The sequence below is a fragment of the Chenopodium quinoa genome, unplaced genomic scaffold (genome assembly GCF_001683475.1).
Source record: "Chenopodium quinoa cultivar QQ74 unplaced genomic scaffold, ASM168347v1, whole genome shotgun sequence".
In the NCBI taxonomy this organism is placed as follows: Eukaryota; Viridiplantae; Streptophyta; class Magnoliopsida; order Caryophyllales; family Amaranthaceae; genus Chenopodium; species Chenopodium quinoa.
In genome coordinates, this window is record NW_018742879.1 from 876,813 (window position 1) to 888,117 (window position 11,305).

Genomic DNA, 11,305 nt, shown 5'->3' on the forward strand with positions numbered 1-11,305 from the left:
CGAAGTAGGAGCTATTTTAATTTACTTCACATGTCTTGTAAAAAAAAAAAAAAAAAAAAAAAAGAGAGATAGAGAGCGCAAAATAGTGCATGAATTAAGCAACAGTGTCTTGAGTTGTTATGTTTTGATAAACTTTGCTAGGCCGAGCATTAACACCATGCCGAATAAGTAACCGACTATGTATAAACTTAGATAAGTCACATCGAAAAACAATGGGTTGGTGGACTAGTCCACCTCTTATACATGAAGTAATAATAATTCTCTTTATTTTTTCAAGGGACAACTCCTTACATTTTAATTATCATTCCTATACCGCCTCTCACATGTGTCACATCTTATTGGTTACAAACTTCCTTGTTGGATCCTGCTCTAGACTTCCAACATAAGGCCAAATGTGAAATGAGCCCTACTTGGAATTTCACAATTCTATTGGGTTACTTGTTTCATACATATCTTCAAATCCTTAACGTCTTGCATTCTTCAAATCATTGGCCCCATACCTTTTGGATATTGATAAACGGACCGATATGTTCGTTGATGATAAGCTTTACTAGACCGAGCACAAATAAGCCCAAAAGAGTTTCTTTCATACTAAATATAAATGGTGATAAGTGTAGTAGTTCACTAATTTAATACTCCCTATGTGCAGCTTGTGCAAATAAACCTTTGGCCATTTTACTTACATTTGTGGATGATTGAGAAGGAGCAAATTGAGACACGGTTCCATATTTAGATTCATAATTTCTATATAAGGCAAACAATTGATTGGTCACATTAGTTTTATAAGATTCAACATCATCTTCAAATTTCATGTATTGAAAATAAATATCAATTAATGAAAATGTGTCATCATACTTTTGCCTTGGATCTAATATAAAAGCAAAAGTATAAATCATAGGAAGAGTAGTGCAATATTTACGCCATTTTTCCTCCATTGATGGAAGATATCTATCATAATTGTGTTGTGATCGGTGTTCACCAAAAAGTTGTGCCAGTAAACATGCATTGCTAAGAAATAGATGAGCACAAGGATTATAAACAGAAGAAAAACAATGTTTCATACTATATAATAATTGTAAAAACTGTATATATTTTTCACAGTTAGACCAATCATCATCTAATAAGCAAATTGTGGAAATTTTTATTATAAAAAATTGTTAATAGACCCTTATACTCGATTGCCATACTCAACATTTCATAGGTGGAGTTCCACCTAGTTGCACAATCCGTTTTGATTTTAATACCCTTTATCCTTTGTTGCCTGCAAAAAGCTTTCCATTTCTGAAATCTCATGTTAGAGTTGTTAATAAACATAATAGCATTTCTAATTTTGTGATAAAATGGACCAATTGCTTGGGCCCCATCCTTCACACACAAGTTTAGAACATGACAAATGCATCTAATATTACATCGGTCAATTGTGCTTTAACTAAATTTGTACTAAATGTCATAGAAGTTGCATTATCAAAAGTCATAGACATGATTTTGGGCCTAAGATTATATGCATCAATAGCTTGCATTAAATGATGAGAAATATTAAGACCGGTGTGGGGGTATTCAAGCATTTTAAAATAGATAATGCGTTTTTGTAATAACCAATCACTATCCAACCAATGAAAAGTCACACACAAATAGTGATATCCGTAACCACTATCCTATGCATCAGCGGTCAAAGAAACTCTACAAGTAAGATTACTCAACTCATCATATAACTTCAATTTATACTCTTGAAAATATTTCATGGCAACCGAACGGACAGTTTTTCTAGAGATTTTTTTGTGTTGGGGTTGTAGTACTCGGTTAATGTAATTGTTAAAGGGATCATTTTCGACAAAAAGAAAGGGTTGTTTGGCATGTACTAACATTCTCCCAAACTCATCCCTATCTCTCTGATAATTGTAAATGTAGCCATGTGGATGGAATTGAGAAATTTTTGGTTGGGTTGGATCACTAGATGGTTCACCACATTTTTTTACATGTCCAGTAAGGTGTCCCGTCCCTCCCTTGGTTTCGGCCGAGTAAATTTTCTTACATGTCTTACACTTGGCTTTGGTTCCATCTCTACTTAATTGAAAACACTAGTAGAAAAAAGTAAATGGGAAGCCTCAAATGGGGAGCGGTTATTGAAATTCCGCTTCCAAAAACACCCAAGAAAAAAAAAAAAAAACTGAAACAAGCAAATGAGGAGCGGTTTAGGGTGAACCGCTTCCAAAATTGTAATGGGAAGCGGTTTCCATTCTTTAAAAAAAAAACCCTAACAAACAAACTACCCCTCAGCCTCACGCCTCTTTTCTCCTCCTCTCTCCTCTCTCAGAATTCTCATGCCTCTTTCTCCCTATATCTTCTCTATCCTCCCTCCATTTCTTACTCTCCTGATCTCCTCTCTCAAGCCTCCCCTTATTTTCATCCTCTCCTCTCTCAAGCTTATCACCGCCATTTTCGAGCAAAAAAACGAATCAAAAACCCCTCATTTTCGAGCAAAAAAACGAATAAAAAACCCGAGATTATTCGAAGGTGGTGGTGCGTATGGGTGGTGGTGTTTGGTGGATGGATTTATTTTATTATTCGACCATGGAGTTGTAGTTTTTAGGTAAGAATTTAGATCTACTTTTATGTTTTTCCAAATTACATGTTCTATATGAATTTCTGAATGGGATTTATGTTTTTAGATCTGGTTTTGTGTGTTTAAATCTATGTTTATGTTATTTCAAATTTCATATTCTATTTTCATGAGTAATTTTTTTGAGCTATTTTTTTTAATGTTCCAGATGCGAGGTGGCGTCGGTTGCGGTGGTGGGCTGGTGGCGTCGGTTGTGGTGGTGGGCTGGTGGCATCGATTGCGGTGGTGGCAGAATAGGGTGGTGTTGACTTTAGTTGTATTTTTTTTGGTGTTGAATTATAATGTAATATTACAACTAATTATTAATGGAAATATATATTTTTATACATATGTTTTATTTTTATGTATCAATTTCTGTGAAAAAATAATTTGTTTTATTTTTTTTATTTTTTAAAGCCATAATAGGGAGCGGTTCAGGCATTAAACCGCTTCCCATTCCCTACAAATGGGAAGCGGTTTGAACCGCTTCCCATTTAAAGTGGCAATGGGAAGCCCCCTAATCGCGAGCGGATCAAAAACCGCTTCCCATTAGGGTTTTGAACCGCTTGCCATTTACTTTTTTCTACTAGTGAAATGTGCCCAAACATAACTCTTTCGGTTGGTAGCGGCTTGTTCCTCTTCGGTACACCATTCTAATGTGTTTGGAATTTGGGTGTTTGGCATTTGGGTGGATTGTTCACTCGACCGGGCGGCATGTGTTTGGCTACCTTAACTAGTAGGATAAGAAAATTCATGTTGTGAGCTGTATAAATGAGGTGAGAATTGGTTTTGTTGAAATCCCAAACTAGACATAGTCCAAGGAGTCATATTGTCAAATTGTTAGAATCCTTCCATGGTTTGGGGATGAAAGAAGGGGGTGGAAGTGTTCGGAATGGGCATGTTAGGGGAGGGCATTGAAGTGTTTGAATTTGGTAATTCCCTACTAGTACTAGTACGTTTTGACTTGGCTTTCCTAGAGGAGGAGGAAGGGTTCGGGTTTGATGTCATGATTAATAATAATAACAATAATAATAATAACAACAATAATAATAATACAAATAATAATAACAATAACAATTATAAAAACAACAACAATAATAATAATACAAATAATAATAACAATAACAATAACAATAATAATAATAATAATAATAATAATAACAACAACAATAATAATAAGAACAATAATAATAGTGACAAGAACAATAATTATAACAATAATAATAAGTTAATATATAACAATAGAAGGAAGGGTGTATTTGTGGAAGAATATGGTAATTTCCGGGAATGAGAAGGACCCTCAACTCGAATGACGGAAAAGATACTCATGCATGGACCTAAGACATGGCCATGGTGTGAAGAAAGTATGTACAAAGTGTGTGCAAAGACTCGTGAGTGGAAGTGATATTTACAAGACTCGTGTCATGACCATGTGACCAGACATGTGGTTTGACTCGAACGAGACCAAGAAAAGACCAAATGCTGTCATTAAACAAGTTAATCGTGATAGCGGGACTCGATGTGAAGACTCGGAAAGAAAAAACCGAACCATCGCGCAACGATGGTACTATCGCGGTACGATGGGTCCAACGCGGCACGAAAACCCTGTCACGATGCGTTGGTTGCCCTCGTTCTACGCCACAGAGTTGAAGTAATACACCAGTATTGGAGTATTATGACGATCTGTTTTCAATAATTCTTTCGAAGGTTTAAGCCTAAAGTCTTCAAGGTTCGAGCATATTCATAATTTATGGATTCATATTTATAACCAAATTAATTAAGCAAAGTCCTTTGAGTTAGTATGTATAGACATATGTACAAGAAACAAGTCAACACGAAGGGTTAGTTTAACCACAATCAAAGGGTTAGTTTAATCATAAACAAGGTATGCACAAGTAAGATATGCACAAGTAGTCACTACATGATGCAATGAGTTTGCCACCAAACCATGGCTCTAGTTCTCTAAGGTCAAGGATTATGGTGTTCAAGAGGGTCTATGGTTAAGAGTCTGGATGCATCGCGCGGAGCCTTACCTTAGAAGGGTTGGCATGATGAACGGGACCCCGTGAGTTAAACTCAACTCCATACTTTGGTGAATTCAACAAGCTCAGATGCACCCATTATTGCACGGAGCTTTTATTAGGGTGGACGGAGCGTGAATTCTCAAGGGCTAAAACCATAAGTAAAACACATATGCGTTCAGAAAGGTCGAAAAAACTTAATTAGGAGGTAAAATCGTCAAGACAGTACTAGAATCAGGCGAAGGACGAAGACAGAATTTTGGCGCAGAATCGCCAGATCGTATCGCTGGAAGGCAGGTCCAACGTTCGGCAACAGCATTGTCGCGATGCGACAGTGCTGTCGCGCGGCGTTGGTAACTGATGCCTCGCGATGGTTCTGATGCTTTGTAGCAGTTTCTATTTTCGATGTTTTTTTCCAATTTTTCGTAATGTTTTTTCGATTTTAGTTGTGAAAAATATTTTCGGCCTTTCCTACGTGTAAGTCTTATGTTTTTGACGCATTACGGATGGTCTTTCCAATGTGAACCTTTTTATGCTTATACCACAATGTTAATCAAAATTACGCACATGAATATCTAGAATAATCTTTCAAGTCTCATCCACTCATTCTAAATCAATTGCTAAACGAATTCAGGAATTAATTTAGAAATCCTCCCCAGTTGAGTCGCCAAAAACTATAAGAATTTTTCAATTCGAGCCCTACTATGGTTCATGCTTTTAGGCATGGCGGCGTTCTAAGGAAAAGAAGCTAGAGAAAAAGAGTCGCCAATAAGTTTTAGGAACTTTTAAACCGTTCACGGAGGTGAAGGTTACACCCCATTCACGATCACAGAGATAACTCCATAATGGTCTGTAACCATGACTGGATGTTTGGGGATGATGGTACGAATCCAACCTAAAAGAGATTGAACTCGCCCTAAATAGGCCTCTACTTAATTCTTATGATATTCGTGTGCGCTTTTCGATCAACATACATACATTAAATTAATCCTAAACCTGTTTAATCAATGTTGGTTGATTATTAATGCACAATCAAATCTATTATTGGCGATCACTTAAATTAAAGTCAAATTAGCCTAAATCAAATTATAAATTATCTTATTAGGCATGTATCACAACAATCATCATCATAAAATATTATCAAAGCATCGTTAGTAGTGAGATCCTAGGCATGATACTAAACGGATTAATAACAAATCCTAGCATGTCACTAATAATCAAATCAAAGCATTATTCTAAACATAGAAATCATAACAACATCCTAAACATGATACTAGGAATTAATATAACATTATAAGAATGATTTCTACTCTAAAATTAAAAGAATTAAGTAATCGAATTACTCACTTTGATGCCTCACTCAACCTTCTTGCTATTAAATTAATACACACGTTATTAAGATTCAAGAAAGTTAAATCAATAAAGCAAATAAATCAAATATGAATTGAAATATAGATTTGGGACCAAACCCTCAGAACTATCAACCTTTCACAGCGAGGTCGAAAGCAACGTCGAGTATGGATTAGAGTATTCGAATATCGTGAATGAGGTATTGTGATTGATTTGGGAGGGTATCAAGGATGTGTTTAGGCTAAGGCTAAGAACATGGATGATAGATAAGGATTGATGATAGGTGTTTGATAAGGTTGTTGATGATAATTGGAGCTAGGTGGTTAATGCTTATGATTGATGGTTCTAACTGATTTAAAAGCGGGGAAAATGAACTCTATTTATAAGAAAAAAAGAGAGTCTGGACGATCAGAAAAAAGATCAAAATTTGAATGGAAGTAAAACTAACACATGTCACGCTGGCTTTGTCGTCGTGTGTTGGGACCATTGCGGTGCGTTGGTCCTGGCGTTGTGCGCTAGTTTTAAAGAATAATCTAATTTGTACGAAATTTGATATTTTATGGAATAATGATCGTGAAATACATTCGAACGTCTTTGAATTCAAACAGGATAAAGATTATCATATGAAACTTTTTGATCTTTATCTTTTCGGGAAGAATAGATTAGAACCTTCTAGAGGGTTCTAGAAGTTCCTAACTGATTAGGAAAAAGTTTGGACCCTCATATAATCATTGGGTCGTAGGTAAGGTGGATCGAGGCTTGGTTTGGGCTTGGTTTAGTATTTTGGCCATAACTTATTCGTTTTAAGTTGGATCTGGGCTTATAATATATCGTTGAAAAGCTCTTTTCAAACCCCATCCATCTAAGTAATAATTTTACCGTTAATATGGACCAAAATAGTCTGATTTGGACGTTTTAATGACTTGGATACGAAATGAATGATTTTGGGTTTAAAGACACGAAATGAATGATTTTGGAATAAAACATTTAAGTAAAGGGGGAATATGGTCAAGGCTTAAGAAAACTTCACGAGACTCTTCAACTATTTACCGAATTCGTCAATCAAAACGTGAAACGTACTCATCACTTGGTTTGGTTTTTGGGGAGACACAATCAGGTGTCTACACCAAGCCATATATGTTATTTAAAATCAAGCCAAGTTCACTTAATGAAATCTAAAATGAATGATATATTAGTTTTACTATTTGAATAATCCCAATGCCACTCTCCTATAAAATCAATTTTCAACCTGTAATTCTACAAGAAAGTTGTTTCAAACTTGTGCGCTTGAATTAAGGAGAATAAAAAAATTAAAAAATAACTCAACAATTATATTCATGCAAATTACTAGCTTTGGAATTACTTTGTAACTTCCTTTGTATTCATTACTCACATTTCCTCTACCTTTGAATTTATGTCAAATCAATAACAGAAATAATAATCATTAATATCTTATCACTACTGTCCATATATCGACTTCTCATAAATAAAAAATTTGGTCAAAATTGTTTATGATATCATCATTCTTTTTCCTTTCAAGAGAAATTAAAGTCTTGAAAAGGATAGTCTGATTGTACATATTTGTAAAAACTTTTGTGATTAAATTGACTGACTATGCAATTTTCTACAGAATAAAATAAAAAATTTACTTTTCCATTTCTCTCTCTCCCCCATTTTCCTAAAAACTTTATATTACGAGTTTGAGTCTCCCACTCTTTATTAGGATAGTTGAAAGATCTAATTGGTTGAATGATGTCTATATATAGTTAATTACGAATCTATATAGATAAATTAGTCCTTACAACCACATTGAAAGCAATGTCGATCTATAAGGATAATCTCTAAATATTTACAGGGTGCTAATTTTACCAAGGCAAAAAAAACCACATCCAAGGTAAATCTAAATATGTCAAACATATTATCATATCAATCTTCTATATTATTTCATTTTCAGTAATATCAAGCACTAAATATTCCAATGAAATTGCTTGATTACTGCATTTTTGAAAATATACCACATCAAACAATAATCTTCATCCAAAATTTTTATGTTATCATCTTTATCTTTTAATGTTTATTTTGTTCCTGTAATGCAATTCCGTTTTTTTTTTTTCAAAAACTATATTATATTTTTTTTTCAAGTATTAAAAAAGAGAATGACAATGTTGACTAACAATAAATTGTTTCAACTAAAACCTAAAATTTAAATCACCAAGGTTAGTCTTCTTCGATTTAAAAAATAAATCATATAAACTTTTTTTTCAATTATGAATTTAAAAGAAAAGATGAATCGTAAGTAATAAATTGATATGAAGAAATTGCTTAGGGTAAAAATACCCCTTGTCCACGTGGACAAATCATGTGTTGACACGTGTCAACATCAGAGAGGTTCTGATAGAATCAATCCTCTAGTGACACGTGGCACTCTAACCTATGAAAGGAGAACTGATCTCCTCTCACTATAAATAGAGGAAAATCCTCATTTATTACACATTCATAAATACACGCAAAAAAACCCGAGCAATATTAATTGCAGAATTCTTTCAGAATCCGAAAGAAAAAACCTTTACATTCCGCACTTTAATCCGAAAGAAAAAACCTTTACATTCCGCACTTTAATACATCCGGAAACGTTCTAACTTGATCGTCGGAGGCGGAACTCCACCCAACCGGAGTTTTCGTGGATTTGCAGGTATAGACGGTCAACGTGCATTCTTGGAATTGTAACTCTCCCAAGGGACTCCAAAAACCCCAAAACATTTGGCGCCGTCTGTGGGGAGAGTACTTCTAAGATGGCATCCAAAGAGTTTGTACCGCTTGCTGAAGGCAAACAGCTGAGGTCCACACGAACCAAGATAGTGGTGACGACATTGAGGTTGACACCTATGTGGCCCCAGACGGGTCATTCAGAACAAGGTACACCCGTTCCAAGGAAACAAGGGAACGAGGTGAAGACAAAGCTGGTCCTAACAGCCCAACCGTCAAGCCGGCTGGGCGACCCCAGGCGACGGAAGGTGCTGCCCCCGTAACTAAAGACGAACTCATGAAATTCATGACGAGTTTCAAAGGGGAGATCAAGGACCTGATAAACAAGTCAACTGGCACCAATAAGGGTCAGTCGGCCAAGAAACCTTCTCCCTCTAGGAAGAAGCATGTGAAAGATCGTGTGCCTACGCCACACCCTAAACCAAAGGGGACGGGTGGGATCATGATCGACCTTTCAAAGCTCCATTTCCCTGAATCAGGGCAAAGGAAAGCCTTCCGGCAAGTTCAGTCGGATGGATCAAAAATGACTTACTCAGATGCCCGGATGTTAATCCAGCAGAAGAGAAGTCAACAATTGTCTGAGTCAGCCTCAACGTCGACTTACTCAGACAATTTTTGGAATACTTCATTGAAGTATTCGGAAACAAACCGAGAGAGTCAGTCACGCGACATGTCTGCACGTACTGGCCCTCAGATTATCCAGTCGGCTCCGTATGTGCCCCAACAGCCATACATGTCGTATGGATCACCATACATGCAGCCGACCCTCTTTGGGGGTCAGGCGGCACAAAATGTCCAGCCCATGAACTGGCAGCTCCGGCTGCTAAACCTTGGGGAACAGCCGTCGGCGTTCTCTAAGGAGATAACCGAGGCGGCTCAGCCGACCAAGGTTAAGAACGTGTTGGTTGGTACCTATGAAGGTACCACCAACCCGGAAGACCACCTAATGGCTTACACCAACCTCATGTACTTACCGGGGTTGGATGACGCCGCCTGGTGCCGATGCTTCCCGACGACATTGAAGGGAATAACCAACGATGGTTTGGAAATCTGTCAGCCGAGTGCATCAACAACTTCAAGACGCTTGCATACCTGTTCGCGTCCAACTTCTCTATGAACATCCCTGCCAAAAAGACAAGTCTCGACTTGGGGGCTATTCAGTAGGGAGATAGAGAAGGACTAAGGTCCTATGTCAGTCGGTTCAATCTGATGAGAATTCAGATTCAAGGGCTGTTTGACGAAGTTGCCTACACAAACTTCTTCAAGGGTCTGAAGGACGAGTGGACCTTTAAGTTTGACCTGGTCAGAAAGAGGGTTGCTACCCTCCAGGAAGCATTGATGGAAGCCGAAGCCTATATATAGGCGACGGATATCTGTGCCATCAATCAGCCGTCGAACCCTAAAAAGTCCGACAAAAAGGAGAGTCGGTCTGCTCAGCCAGCTAAATAAGATGAGAGCAAGGAAAGGAAAGAAGTCTGGGTGGCGGACCATTCTGGTTAGCCGTCCCAGAAGAAAAAGAGAGAGTTGAAGCCGTAAGTCCCCAAGTACGAGTTCAACAAGGACTGCTCCTCCATCCTCATGGAGATCAAAGACCGGTTGAACATTGAAAAACTGGCTGCAATGAAAAGTCCCATCAAAAGCCGGGATAAGAGCAAGTACTGTAATTTCTATGAGGATATAGGCCACGACACTATTGGCTTCTATAGCCTCAGGCGGTTACTGGACCGCTTGGCTGATGAGGGGGCTTTGAAGTCCTATATTTTGAAGTCCAAGGGTAACCCCCAAAACAAACAATGGACAGCCGTCCAAGAAGCCTAACAACCTTGCTATAAGCTCTGACACTGATGAAGAGCAGATCTTTACTATAGCAGGCGGCTTCGTAGGAGGAGGTCCTACCATCCGGGGCACCAAGGACAATATCAGAAAGTTGGAGGTCAACTTAGTGGATGAGGGCCAAGCATCGAAAGACACCTTTCCCGAGGTCATCATCTCTGATAAAGACCGGGGCAAGGTCAAGCGGCCTCATGATGATCTCATAGTCATCGAGTGCAAGGTTGTCAATCAACGAGTGGGCCAGATCCTTATTGATACCGAGAGCTCGTCTAACCTCATAAGCTATCGGTGCTTGGCGAAGCTCAAGTACAAGCCTAGCAGCATGCACAAAGTCTCTCACCCCTTAGTTGTCTTTGGGGGAGGGGTAGTGCATCCGATTGGGAGGATTGACCTACCCATCCGGCTAGGAGAAAAGGGGGAGGGACGGCACATTCGTCAAGTTCTTGGTGGTCGAGGAATTGACCGCCTATAATCTGATTTTAGGCCGTCCAACCCTCAACGAGTCCAAGACAGTCATCATCCCATCCCTCATGCTGATCAAATTTGAGAGGGATGATGGGTTAGTGGGTTCATTGAATGGGGATCAGAAGACGGCAAGGGAGTGTTATCTCTTACATGTCAAGTCTACTGTGGCCGCAACCGGCCAAGGCGAGGAGCACATTGACCTTGATGACTTCAAGGAAGCCGCGCCTGCTCCCAAAGCAGCTGACAAAGAGAGAAAGGCGGACCACCTGGT

The 11,305-nt window shown here is 38.2% G+C and overlaps 1 long non-coding RNA gene across 1 annotated transcript; it reads left to right on the forward strand.

Moving 5' to 3' along the window:
• Window positions 1-1,461: 1,461 nt before the first annotated feature.
• Window positions 1,462-2,946, forward strand: LOC110726225. The gene is made up of 2 exons (XR_002512348.1): window positions 1,462-2,590; window positions 2,769-2,946. It is a non-coding gene; the product is annotated as an uncharacterized LOC110726225 (long non-coding RNA).
• The last annotated feature ends 8,359 nt before the right edge of the window (window positions 2,947-11,305 follow it).